This window comes from Schistocerca piceifrons, chromosome 2 (genome assembly GCF_021461385.2).
Source record: "Schistocerca piceifrons isolate TAMUIC-IGC-003096 chromosome 2, iqSchPice1.1, whole genome shotgun sequence".
Classification (NCBI taxonomy): Eukaryota; Metazoa; Arthropoda; class Insecta; order Orthoptera; family Acrididae; genus Schistocerca; species Schistocerca piceifrons.
This window is the reverse complement of record NC_060139.1, coordinates 262,800,387-262,815,077: the sequence shown is the minus strand read 5'-3', so window position 1 is coordinate 262,815,077 and position 14,691 is coordinate 262,800,387. Positions and strand designations below refer to the sequence as shown.

General features: G+C 42.8%; 1 non-coding gene across 1 annotated transcript; it reads left to right on the top strand.

The window, feature by feature from the left end:
* Window positions 1-263: 263 nt before the first annotated feature.
* On the top strand, window positions 264-337 carry Trnat-ugu. The gene has a single exon. It is a non-coding gene; the product is annotated as a tRNA-Thr (tRNA).
* The last annotated feature ends 14,354 nt before the right edge of the window (window positions 338-14,691 follow it).

The window sequence follows — 14,691 nt, the reverse complement described above, 5'->3', positions numbered from 1 at the left end:
TTTGCTTTCTGTTTTAACTTTCCGCATTTTTCCGCCATTTTACACTTTAAGTCACCGCTTTATCGCCTGTTTTTCTTGTTTCTTTTCTTCTTCCGTTTTTAAAAAAGTCTGTAGGCTGTAGAGGAACGTACTAAGCTGCTGCCAGCCCGCCCACTTCAGGGGAATTGAAAATCAATAAAGAAAAAAAAAGTTGGGAATGTGGGTCTCACGGGGGGGCGTGCCAGAGCTACGTCCCTGCAGTCGCACTATCCTCTGTGTCCTCGGTCTCGGTGGCTCAGATGGATAGAGCGTCTGCCATGTAAGCAGGAGATCCCGGGTTCGAGTCCCAGTCGGGGCACACATTTTCAACTGTCCCTGTTGACTTATATCAACGCCTGTATGCACCTAGGGGTATTCATTTCATTGTAATTTCATTCGAAAGAGCTGCATGGTCACCGAAAGAACAGATACCATCTTCATATATATTTCCTACAATCACACTGCCCAATCCCCGCGCCGACTGCTGGTCTGTACGCTACAAGTGAGTGCTACAGTGCACTACATTCGTAGAAGTACCTCAGTTTACCACTCTACGTGTCTTTGTCTTCCAAAAGCATCGGTGGTTTCATGCTAAAGACACTGGTACTTCAAAACAAAATTAACAAAACTGTGGTTTCAGGCAGAAACCATAGGTACTCAAAGGGTTATAACTCAGCGCCTCAAAAGATGATGAATTGAATGGTGCTTTGCAGTGATAAATTGGAAATCGCTTGCGATAAAGCAGCGAAAAGTGGTGTCGAGGCACACATTCACGAGACATGGTATAACACAAGATAGCAGTACAATAGACTGCACCTAAGCATTAATTAAACCAATGTTTGCAACCAGGAGCTGCTTATAGCTTCAAAAAAAATAAAAAATAAAAGAAACCGTATGCAAAACAACCTTGCCTGATTAGTTACTACCCAAAGATATTACGCCCCTTTGTGTGCTGACTTCAGTGGAAATTTTTGTTTATTTTTTATGAAAAAATAATATAACATGTTAACCTGTTGTATCGGTGATATGAATTTTTGGCTAAACGGTATTTACTTGCACAAATGATCGATATTTTACATTACTTTACATCTGCAGTTAAAGCTTTATGTCTTTGGATTGAGGCATTGTATGTTGTACACTTACGCTACGCCGAAAGATTGACATCTAGGATACTAAATTTGGGGATAATACGGTTGAATATTTGTTCACATACCGCACATGGCGCTGTTAGTTGTTTATGTTGGTAGTCTTGTATCTATCACACATTCTACAACTTGTCATCTACAAGAAACTAAATGGTTTCTGTTTCTCTGTTTTTCTGTCGCTGTGTCGTGTTGTTACAGGTATGTGCGAACTTTACACAGCTGTTACAAAACGTGGAATGTCAGCAGAAACCTTGTGCTTTGCTAATAAATTAGAGTAAATACGTGTGTAAGAGCAACACATGACAACAGCGGAAGAAACACGTGCTTTAACACGTCGTAAATAAGGGAAGCCAGATCATAGTACTAAAAAACCGTAACACGCTAAATAACGCGATGTATAGTGATTCTCGGTCTAAAATGGACGAAAACACAAAACAGAAAATATTTCGTTGTCTACAGATGACAAACTATAGAATATATGGTGGATACAAAACTGCCATTCTTCACAACTAATAGCGTCATGTGAGGTACGTGAACAAATATGCATAACGAGTATTACCAAATTTAGTATATAGTACAAGAATCTTTCAGCATAGCGTAAATGTGCGACCACAACGCCTTAAAGCAGAGATTTGTATCTTTATATGTAATCTAAAGTAAAATGTTTGACACCTATCACACCTGTGTATCTTTTCAGCCAAATATTCATATAACATAACATATAACATGACATAACAGGTTAAAATATAATAATATTTTTCATAAAATATAAACTGAAGATGCCACATAAAGTTCTGAAACATGTCTGTGTAATAAAGAATAAAACGGCGTCTTGCACAAGACGGCGTTTGTACCCGGTTTTTCTTAGCAAGCACGGAAAATAAAAAGAGCTGCAACATCTAGACAGTGTTCACACGCCGTGTTAGGAAACAGCGTGCAAAAGTAAAGTAGAAGGTCGTTTTCATAAGAGAAAAGAACCGTCACGGTTGACGGCGGAATCTCTTTGTATCGCTGTGGAAGGCGAGTTGGTCGGTCCCCGACAGTTAGGCAACCCACAATACCGCCGAGCACGTCATGTAAACTGATATATCGGCGGATGTGCCTGTTCCAAGTGACAGTGACAGGCCTGCGTGTAGTATGTAAGCATAGAGCCTAGTTTTGTGCTTTAATTTCTTAGTTTTAGAATGTGTTTGAAACATATCTCCAGCTGTATTGATATTAATCCGGGATAGTCTCGGAACGAAAAGTTGTTTTACAATTCAAGAAATGTCTGAATTACCATGTCGTCCCTTACGCTGAGAAAATGTCGTTTTCGTAATCAGTGATTGTACGTTTGCTAACATGCGCTGTTTCAGTTTAAAATACCCCGCGCTTTAAGTGTGGACGATATTATTACATCATATGTTGCCGGAAAACAACAAGATATTGCCTTTGGTGATCAAACATTCATTTCTATAGCTACATTCATACTCTGAAAGTCGCTGTGAAGTGAATGATACAGAGTATTTTACAATGTACCAGTTATAAGTTTCATACACATATGGAAAGCGGGAATAATGATGGTTTAAGTGCCTCTGTGCACGCTGTGATTAATCTAATCTTGTCTTCACGATGCCTAAGCGAGCGATATGTAGGGGGTTGTGGTACAGTACTGGCAATTAAAATTGCTACACCACGAAGATGACGTGCTACTGACGCGAAATTTAACCGACAGGAAGAAGACGCCGTGATATGCAAATGATTAGCTTTTCAGAGCATTCACACAAGGTTGGCGCCGGTGGCGACACCTACATCTTGCTGACATGAGGAAAGTTTCCAACCGATTTCTCATACAAAAACAGCAGTTGACCGGCGTTGCCTGGTGAAACGTTGTTGTGATGTCTTGTGTAAGGAGGAGAAATGCGTACCATCACGTATCCGACTTTGAGAAGTCGGCTTGTAGCCTGTCGTCTGGAACCACGCGACCGCTACGGTCGCAGGTTCGAATCCTGCCTCGGGTATGGATGTGTGTGATGTCCTTAGGTTAGTCAGGTTTAAGTAGTTCTAAGTTCTAGGGGGCTGATGACCTCAGATGTTAAGTCCCATTGTGTTCAGAGCCATTTGAACCATTTTTTTTTTTAGCCTATCGCGATTGCGGTTTATCGAATCACGACATTGCTGTTCGCGTTAGTCGAGATCCAATGACTGTTATCAGAATATGGAATCGGTGGATTCAGAAGGGTAATACGGAATGCTGTGCTGGATCCCAACTGCCTCGTATCTCTAGCAGTCGAGGTAACAGGCATCTTATCCGCATGGCTGTAACGGATCGTGCAGCCACGTCTCGACCTCCGAATCAACAGATGGGGACGTTTGCAAGACAACAACCATTTGCGAGAACAGTTCGACGACGTTTGCAGCAGCATGGACTATCAACTCGGAGGCCATGGCTGCGGTTACCCTTGCCGCTGCATCACAGACAGAAGCGACTGCGAGGGTGTAGTCAACGACGAACAGGGGTGCACGAATGGCAAAACGTCATCTTTTCGGATGAACCCAGGTTCTATTTACAGCATCATGATGCTCGCATCGGTGTTTGGGGACATCGCGGTGAACGCACATTGGGAGCATGTATTCGTCACCGCCATACTGGCGTGTCACCCGGCGTGATGGTATGGGGTGCCATTGGTTACACGTCTCTGTCACCTCTTCTTCGCATTGACGGCACTTTGAACAGTGGACGTTACATTTCAGATGTATTACTACCCGTGGCTTTACCCTTCATTCGATCCCTGCGAAACCCTACATTTTAGCAGTATAATGCACGACCGCATGTTGCAGATCCTGTACGGACTTTTCTGGATACAGAAAATGTTCGACTGCTGCCCTGGCCAGCACATTCTCCAGATCTCTCACCAACTGAAAACATCTGGTCAATGGTGGCCGAGCAACTGACTCGTCACAATACGCCACTCACTACTCTTGATGAACTGTGGTATCGTGTTGAAGCTGCATGGGTAACTGTACCTGTACACGCCACCCAAGCTCTGTTTGACTCAATGCCCAGGCGTATCAAAACCGTTATTACGGCCAGAGGTGATTGTTCTGGGTACTGATTTCTCAGGATCTATGCACCCAAATTGCATGAAAATGTAATCACATGTCAGTTCTAGTATAATATATTTGTCAAATGAATATCCGTTTATCATCTTCATTTCTTCTTGGTGTACCAGATTTATGGCCAGTTGTGTATATTGTAAGCAGGCTTTATCGAGATAGTTTACATCTATCTTCAAGAGCCTCCCATTTCCGTTCTTTCAGCACATCAGCGACACGCTCCCAAAGGTTAGAAACCTGTGAATATTCGCGCCGGCCTTCTCTGTAGACGTTCAGTAACCCCTGTCAGTCCTATTTGGTATGTGTCCCACATACTTGAGCATTATTGAAGGATGAATCACGCGAATGATTCGCAAGCAGTCTCCTTTTTAGGCTGATTGTGTTTCTCTAATATTCTACCAAAGAAGCGAAGTCTGCCAAGTATTTGACCTGCTACGCATGCTACGTGATCGTTTCATTTTATATCCCCACAAAGTGCTACTCCCGTGTATTTGTACGAGTTGACCGACTCCAGTTGTCACTCTTTGATTTTGTGGTCGTAGCAAACAATGCGTCTTTTTTTGTGAAGTGTACAGTTTTAAATTTCTGAACATGTAAAACTAGTCCTCCTTCTTAGCTTAGTGGTAACGTGTTTGCCTACCATGCAGGAGGCCCGGTTTCGATTCCTGGCCAGGTTGGAGATTTTCTCCGTTCGTGGATAAGTGTTGCGCTGTCTTCATCATCACCAACACGCAGATCGCCCAGTGTGGCGTTACCTGAAATAAGACATGCAACCAGGCGGCCTAACTTTCCTAAATGGGGCCTGCGGCCATCAATGCCACTCGATCATTTCTTTTTTATTCTAATTTAAAGCTTGTTAGCAATCTTCTGACCAGTTTGAAGCATTATCAAGAAATTCGTGCAGCTTTTTTTCAGACAGTCGTTCGTTATAGATAACTGCACCATCTGTGAGAAGTCTGAGGTCACTGTTTTATTGTCTACAAGGTCATTAATGTAGTACGCGAACAACAAAGATCCCAACACATTTACGTGGGCACACGCGAAGTTACTTCTACGTCTGTTGATAGCTGTCCATCCAACATAACACATTGCGTTGTCCCTACCAAGAAATTTTCAGTCTAATCACAAACTTCGCTTAATACGCCATAGGATCGTACTTTTGACAATAACCGTATGTGTGGTACCGAGTCGAACGTCTTTCGGAAATCGAGATACACTAAATGTAGCGACGTTTTACTGTGTCGTGTGAGAAAAATGGGTGTTGGTTCTTACATGACCCATGTTTTGGGAGTCTATGCTGGTTGGCACGGAGGAGGCCATTCTTTTCGACACACCTCATTATGTTGGAGCTCAGAATATATTCTAAATACTACAACAAATAGATCTCAAGGATACTGGACATGTTGTGATCACTGCTACTACTCTTCTTGTGGACAGGTGTGGCCCATATTTTCTTCCAACTACTGGTATGGTTTTTTCTTTGAAGTATCTACTGTAGATTACTGTCAAAAGTGTGCTAAGTCATCCGCAAATTCGGTATAAAATAATCTGATAGCGATTTCTTCGGTCCCTGGAGTTTTGTTCAACTTTATCGGTTTCAGCTGTTCGTCAGCATCATTGGCAATGATATCTAATCGCTTGTCTTCGTAGTGATGCGAGAATTAAATTGGGGAAATACCCCTAGGTTTTCATTTTTAAAGGAACATTTGAAAACAGTGTTTAGCGTTTCTACTTTTGCTTTGCTATCCTCGTTTTCAGTGCCTGTCTCGTCTATGCCTGTCTGAGCACTAACTTTGGTACCAGTGACAGGCTTTATATATGACCATAGTTTCTTCGGGTTTTCTGAGACATCTTTCGATAATGACCTGTTAAGGTAGTCAGTGAAGGTTTCACGCATTCTCGAGTCTCACCCTGGATGTTTTGGGGATCTTCTAAAACATAGCGACAACAGTTGGGCGTGTACAAATAATCAATATTTGTGACATCGATATGTGTAATAAACAATACTATGCCACTGAGCAGTTTTGAAAGTTCGGTTGAACTAAACAAAACTTGCAACCCGGTTTTTTTGGTGAATGGGTCAAGACACCGAAATGCTATATAAGGGAAATGATGGTGTGGTCGTGATGGTAGGGAGGGGGGCGGGGGGCAGATGCAGCCATTGCGGTAATAATGAATAATGTGTAAGTCGCTTCATTGACTTTCAGGGACGATTCCCACTTGTACATTACTTAACAGCATCACTTTTATGTTGATTCTTCTACAATTTCAAACTGAGAAAGATGGTCAGGTCGGTTCTGTATCTGGAGGAGTTGTATGTCATATCTAAATTGTTTTCCATATTAACTACATATTTATTAACGGCTTAATGGGGTGAGAAGTCAATAATTTAAAAACTCGATTTCTCAAAAATATGCCTGTTTTGTAGCGCACATCTTCCTGAATAGTTTTATGTATTAAACATATATATTTGAGAGATTATAAGGCACGTTCTTTGGTCTTAAGTGTACCAAGATGCAGCGCAACACCCCTTTGCACAGTGTTCGTCTGTCATATGTAAGTCTATTTCGCTCTATAGAACTTCAATGTATATATTTGCGCCAGAGAGTGTCATATGTGAAACAAAGGACTATTGACATCGATACTTTCTTTGGAGAAATGTCTTTATGGTGGTACCCAAAACCCAAATGAAAGTTTTAACCAATGTGTATGGGAAAGATTGCCAAAAACCCTTTTTGTGGCAAGAAATGCACTTGCTTTTGGTGTTTACGATGCAGTTTCATGTTTTAATAATGGTGAGCAAAGCAAGAAATACGTTTCAGAGAAAATGGGAATTAAGCCCGGAGTGAACTAAATCAAAACTTTGAATGCGATATAGCTGTTGGTAAACTTTTCGGGATGTGAGGTCGTTGTCCAAGAAACTCTTCTGTTCCTGACGTTTCGTCCAGGACTGCGTTGGACATCCTTAGAGGCGCTCCTCCACTGAGTCTTGCCAACTGATCGGTCGGAGGTCCGAGAGCGACATAAATACTGTAGGAAAGGGGGGTGGTCGAAGTAACACGTGATGAGGAGAGATGATCCCTGTCAAAGATGTAACTGAACTATCGATTGTCGTATTGTCAAAGATAAAATTATCTAGCGTTTCTGCAGAGCTACTGTCCGTATGTCGCTAAGTTTCATTGCCTCCTCTTTCCTATTAAAATTATCCTGAGGCTTATAAATTTCAATGGCTTCTCTACATAGTCGTGAATTATTATTTGACGTTGTAGATAAAATGTCTGTTTCAGAAAACTTCACTTCATGGTTTCCTGACTGAAGGATAAAATGATGATGATGAAGACGACACAAACATCCAGTCCCTGAGCGGAGAAAATCTCCAACCTAGCGGGGAATCGAACCTGCCCCCCCCCCCTCCCGGCATGACAAGCCGGCACGCTGTCCACTCATCTACGGTGGTGGATTTTCCCGTATTAGATGATGAAGATGATGATGATATTTGGTTTGTGGGGCTCTCAACTGTGTGGTTGTCAGCGTATGTACAAATTCTCAATCTTTACACAGTCCAGACTCGCCACTTTCACGAAAGATGATGAAATGATGCGCTCAACACGAACACCCAGTCCTCGAGCGGAGAAAAATCCCCTGACCCGGCTGGGAACCGAACCCAGGACCCCGTGATCCAGAGGCAGCAACGTTAGCGACTAGACCACGAGCTGCGGACTCGCGTATTAGAGGCAGAAGCGTCATGGATTGTTGATATAATTCTGACATCCGGCTTGTCTTTCCATACGAGGAGAAAAATGTCATCTTTTCTACATAGAACTATGTCTCCTTAATTCATGCTTGATGTATTGGCTTTCCGCTGTAAACCTCTGTTCATCCTAATAGTACCAGACTATGGTTCTGTTTTTCAGTAGTAACTCTGCACTAGAGGTACTACTTGCCTGCTAGACATTGTGCCATATACAAAGATAACGGCAAGAGCTGACAAATAGACTCCCCCAATTTCTTCCCTGCACCGTTGTAAGTCTCCAATTTCTTCCCTGCGCCATTGTAAGTCTCCGTATTGCACATATGGTCTGCGTCACTATCACACGCCGTCCTTTGAACTTTCTGAAGTCTGTCACAGCTATTGTTCACTTTCGTGTTGTCAATAAAGTGCCAGAATTTCCATCTCTGCCGCGCGGGATTAGCCGAGCGGTTTTGGGCGTTGCAGTCATGGACTGTGCGGCTGGTCCCGGTGGAGGTTCGAGTCTTCCCTCGGGTATGGGTGTGTGTGTTTGTCCTTAGGATAATTTAGCTTAAGTAGTGTGTAAGCTTAGGGATTGATGACCTTAGCAGTTAAGTCCCATAAGATTTCATACACATTTGAACATTTCCAACTCTCTTCAAATCTACTGCGACTCACAGTCTGTGAAAACACTGGAATAGCTACTAAGGGTCTATTGACCTATAATCTATCCATCTATCTTTCATTGTTTGTCCCGTTAGAAGAATTAGGCCAAGGAGCACGAGACAACTTGAGTGCTTTTGTCGGTGTTTTACGTTTCACTGAAGTTTGATCATGATAGGTGCAAAACTCCTTGCAAAACAATTCAAGAAAGTCGTCATCAAACATCAGGCTAATCAGACAGGCTACAGAATCACATTGTGGTAGAAATATAATGACCTCAGGATGACCTTCAAACGATGCAATTGTGGTTTAATGTCAGTTTCATGACAATCATTCTTCTCATCACGGGAACATGAATCATTCATACCAACATAATCACCATAGCTAAGCTAGGAATCACGTGACAGCAGCGCCACCTTACTATTCTTTATAGGTCCAAAAATACCATTGTCACTGGATTCGTGCTCAGAACCGTAAATACATTCCGTAAGACAGTCATCCAGATCTCCAAACTCATTAGGAACATCTGAATATTAGTAGTCGAAACCTCTGAAAGTATTTCTCAGTCATTCATTTCCTTCCGTTTCCTGAACTATTTTAAATATAAAAATGCACTCGTGATGTTAAATAAGTACAGCTACGTGAAGCCAGTCACGTTCTCTACGTTGCCTACGGTTCTACACTGAAGCGCTAAAAAAATTGGTATAGGCATGCGTATTCAAACAAAGAGATATGTAAACAGGCAGAATACGGCGCCGTGGTCGGCAAAGCCTATTTAAGACAGGTGTCTGGCGCGGTTGTTAGTTAGGTTACTGCTGCTTCAATGGGAGGTTACCAAGATTTAACTGAGTCTGAATGTGGTGTTATAGTCGGCGTACGAGCGATGGGACACCGCATCTCCGAGGTACCGATGAAGTGGGGATTTTACCGTACGACCATTTCACGAGTGTACCATGAATGTCAGGAATCCGGTAAAACATCAAATCTCCGACAATGCTACGGCCGGAAAAAGATCCTGCAAGAACGGGACAAGTGACGAGTAAAGAGAATCGTTCAACGTGACAGAAGTGCAACCCTTCTGCAGATTGCTGCACATTTCAATGCTGGGCCATCAACAAGTGTCAGCGTGTGAACCATTCGACGAAACATCATCGATATGGGCTTCCGGAGCCGAAGACCCATTCGTGTACCCTTGATGACTGCGCGACACAAGGCTTTGCGCCTCGCCTGGGCCCGTCAACACCAACATTTGACTGTCGATGACTGGGAACATGTTGCCTGGTCGGACGAGTCTCGTTTCAAATTCGAGCGGATGGACGTGTAGGAGTATGGAGACAATCTTATGTATCCATGGACCCTGCATGTCAGCAGGGGGCTGTTCAAGTTGGTATAGGCTCTGTAATGGTATGGGGCGTGTGCAGTTGGAGTGATATGGGACTCCTGATACGTCTAGATACGACTCTGACAGTTGACACGTACGTCAGAATTCTGTCTGATCACCTGCATCCATTCATGTCCATTGTGCATTCCGACGGACTTGGACAATTCCAGCAGGACAATGCGACACCCCACACGTCCAGAATTGCTCCAGGAACATTCTTCTGGGTTTAAGCACTTCCGCTGGCCACTAAACTCCCCAGACATGATAATAATTGATCATATCTGGAATGCCTTGCAACGTGCTGTTTAGAAGACATCTCCGCGCCCCTCGTACTCTTACGGATTTGTGGACATCTTTGAAGGATTCATGGTGTCAATTTCTTCCCGCACTGCTTCAGACATCAGTCAAGTCCATGCCACATGGTGCTGCGCCACTTCCGCGTGCTCGTAGGCGGGAGGGGGGGGGGGGGGGGAAGGCGGAGAGGGGAGGGGTTCGATATTAGGCAGGTGTAGCAGTTTCTTTGGCTCTTCAGTGTAAATGCCTATCTAGACGAAGTATACGGGCAGCATGTAGTAAACACAAGTTATCTCGCAGACCGTCCGCAACAGACGGCGCGCCAAACACGAATGTACTCAGGTCCATCGTCAATATGTTAAGACTCCCTGAATGAAACATCCCCATTTGTGATTAATTAGGAACGTTTATATACCAGTAAGTAACTGAAAAACAGTAACCCTTCTGCCTGCCGCGACTCCTTCTTCCCCACCGCGAGTTACTTTTGTAACCAGTCCAGTTGCCAAGGTATAATTCCTGAGGACTCAAGTATGCAGCAATAACATTCGTTTATAAAAGTGTAGATAAGCAAGTGACCTTTAACTATAGACCCACCTCCCTCCTTGCCGCATTCTCAACAATATTTTAGAAGCTACCCTGCAGCAGATTACTGAACCATGTACCTGAGAATAACGTGTAACCAGCAGCTAGGTTCGCGCTTCCGTAATGGTTTCTCTGCAACTAAAGAAATATATATATTATCTCCAAGCAAGAAACATTACCGTGTGGACGTTTTCAGTGATCTTTCCAAGGCTTTTAGTTGTATAGATCGAAAAATTCTACCAGAGATGCTAAAACGGTATGCTGTTGAAATCATTTCCCTTGCATGTATCAAGTAGTATGTTAACAACAGGAAACAGAACGTTGCGTTAGTAAATGATGCAAGGTGAAGTAGGGAAACATTAAATATGGTATTTCTAAAATTCAGTACAAGACCCGCTCCTCTTGCTGGCCCACATTAATGATTTACCTGGGACGTCGGAGGACACTTCAGAAACTGCTGTTTGGTGGTGACAGAAGTATAACCTACTGACAAACGGCCCGAAATCAGACATAGCACAAGCAGCCAGCAAAATAATCGGAGAGGATTGTAAGTGTTTCACTACCAAGAGCTTAATCTTTAATATTACAAAAACTCATTTTACGCAATGCTAAACAGGTCAAAATGATTGACAGATATCAGAAGTAGAAATGAATAGTCACGTGCTACACTTGCGTTCGTATGTGAAGTTCCTAAGTATCCAGAAGGATGATTAGTTGAGGTGGCACCATCACGTGGCTGAGTTAATCAAAAAGTTCAGTTCTGCCTTCTGTTAATATGTTAGCTGCAGACATCAGGGAGGTAACTAGATATCCCCAAATATCCAGCTCCACAGCGAGACACGGACGCAGATTTTGACATGTCCTGAGATGTAAATCTTCACATAATCGATCTTTCACTCAGCAAGAGAATGTACACTATTCTGAGATTTCCTTTCAGAAGTAAATTTTGCAGAGGCGCACATAATGACAGAACGGAAAAGTCTGAACTTGAAAGAACTTTTTCATGTCATTTCTTTGAGTGACACTATTACTTCATAGCTCCTCAACACTTTAACGGTTTTGGCTAATCATGGGTCAGCTTCAGAGCATTCTATACAAATCAGCATCCTATACCATCATGTATTTGTGAAAACCACACACTGTGACTTGTTTACTTAAAGTCCTAAAATTGACCGTCATTGGCTTATTGTGGAGCTCAGGACCAGACATCAGCCATTTTCAAATTATACATCACGAAGCAGCACGCTACAAGAACTTGAACTTGTAGAAGAAATAAAGTGATACTTAATTTGTACCAATACCTGCCTTCTACATGTACAATCTGATTTTGCGTGCTTTTTCGTGGGCTATTTTCTACAGATGACCAACATTTGGTCGAAATCGGAAACTGTAAAGAGATCGTAGAGCTCAAACACATTCTCTGAGGATGAATGTAAATCCGTAATGGAATAATAGGGCGAATATTCCTGTCGTATTCAGAGTGACTAAGGGAAATGTACACAATGAACAGTATCTCCATAAAGGGAAATAACCGTTAAAGATCTTTGTGTTGTTATATACGTATGATTTGCTATCATATATTCAAGAATCAAAAAGAGTTCTCTTTGCTGATGATGCATGTATTATAATCAAACCTAATGGAGTAACTTCAGTACTTGAAAATACAGGGTGAGTCACTAACTATTGCCACCTAGAATAACTCCGAAAGTATGATAGCAGCTGAAACGTTTGTTCAAATGGCTCTGAGCACTATGGGACTCAACTGCTGTGGTCATTAGTCCCCTAGAACTTAGAACTAGTTAAACCTAACTAACCTAAGGACATCACAAGCATCCATCCCCGAGGCAGGATTCGAACCTGCGACCGTAGCGGTCTTGCGGTTCCAGACTGCAGCGCCTTTAACCGCACGGCCACTTCGGCCGGCCTGAAACGTTTGTGGGACAAAAGCTGCATGGGACAACGGGGGCCTTAATATGACACTTTTTTTTTTTTTTTACTAAGTAGGGTCGCGTCAGAGATATGAAGGTCGACTTTGTTTTTTTAAATGGGGTGCTATAGTTTGGTACTCTTGTCTGATAGCGGCTATCGAGACGTACCCAATGATGTGTTACAGTAAGGTCTTTGGAGGTCAACGAAGGTCAAAAAGGTGGCATGAACATCCGTTTACAGGTGTTCGAACTGACGACCATTGGTGTCAACGCAGTGCTGCAATCTTCTTATCATGGATTGAGTGGTATTCCTTATCACTTCGACACTTACCGAAGCACATGCTCTGACAATTCTCTCTCGTGTATCGTGCAAATAGTAAATATTCGCCGAATACGACGTATTCATCTAACGTGCCATTGACATGGAAACACCATTCGGCGGTTTCGCAATACGACACTAATAGGAACTGTAGTATCGTCGAATCAAGCGAATGTGAATGATGTATTCCTTCGAAGAACAAGTCGATATGCTTCTCATTTACGGAGAATGCCAGCGAAATTCAGTGAGAGCTAGAGACTTATACGCTGAAAGATATCCTCAACGTACTCACCCTACACGTCGTACATTTAAATATGTGTATGATAAATTTAGAATAACTGAATCTTTAAAGCAGCGAAAACGTATCCGGCAAAGAAAAGTTACTAACGGGGAAACGGAAATTGGTACTCTTGCCACAGTAGTTGGAGGTCCTTGTGTTAGTTCGCGTCAAATCAAAAATGGCTCTAAGCACTATGGGACTTACTATCTGATGTCATCAGTCCCCTAGACTTGGAACTACTTAAACCTAACTAACCTAAGGACATCACACACATCCATGCCCGAGGCAAGATTCGAACCTGCGACCGTAGCAGCAGCGCGGTTCCGGACTGAAGCTCCTAGAACCGCTCGGCCACACCGACCAAATCACGTCAAATCGCAAGGGAATCTGGCATGAGCCAGAGTAGTGTTGTTCGTGTTCTGCATCGCCATTAATAATCTTTCCTTATCAATCTCCACCGAGAATTAACTGGTACGGATTGTATGCGTGGCATTGAATTCCAGAGATTGGTTCAACTTTAGATTCAGAGGAATGAGACATTTATTAATTTGATTTTATTTACTGACGAGGCTACATTCACGAACCATGGAAATGTTAATTTGCATAACATGCATTATTGGGAAACTGAAAATCCATGTTGACTGCGGCAAGCTGCATACAAAAAACCGTGGTCGGTGAATGTATGGTGTGGGATTCTGGAGAACAGAATTATAGGCCCCTATATCATCGAAGGAAATCTTAATGATAGGAAGTACACCCCATTCCTGCAAGAAACATTAGGTCTGTTACTGGAAGAAATACCTTTAGGAACAAGGAACTGAATGTGGTATCAACACGTTGGTTATCCGGCACATTTTTCGCTGATGGCTGGAAATGAGAGACAATTCCCAAATCGTTGGATTGGACGCGAAGATGCATCGTGGCCGGCTCGTTCGCCAGACTTGACGTTCTGGATTTTTTCTTGTGGGAATTCGTAAAAGACATTGTTTCGAAAGACGTTCCAAATGCACCTGAAGATATGCGAGAGAGAATTGTCAGAGCATGTGCTTCGCTAAGTGCCGATGTGATAAGGAATACCACTCAAACCATGATAAGAAGATTGCAGCACTGCATTGATACCAATGGTCATCTCTTCGAGCACCTTCTGTAAATGGACGTTCGTGCCACCCTTGTGACCTTCGTTGATCTTCAAAGACCTTACTGTTACACATCATTGGATTCGTCTCGATAGCCGCTGTCACAAAATAAGTACCAA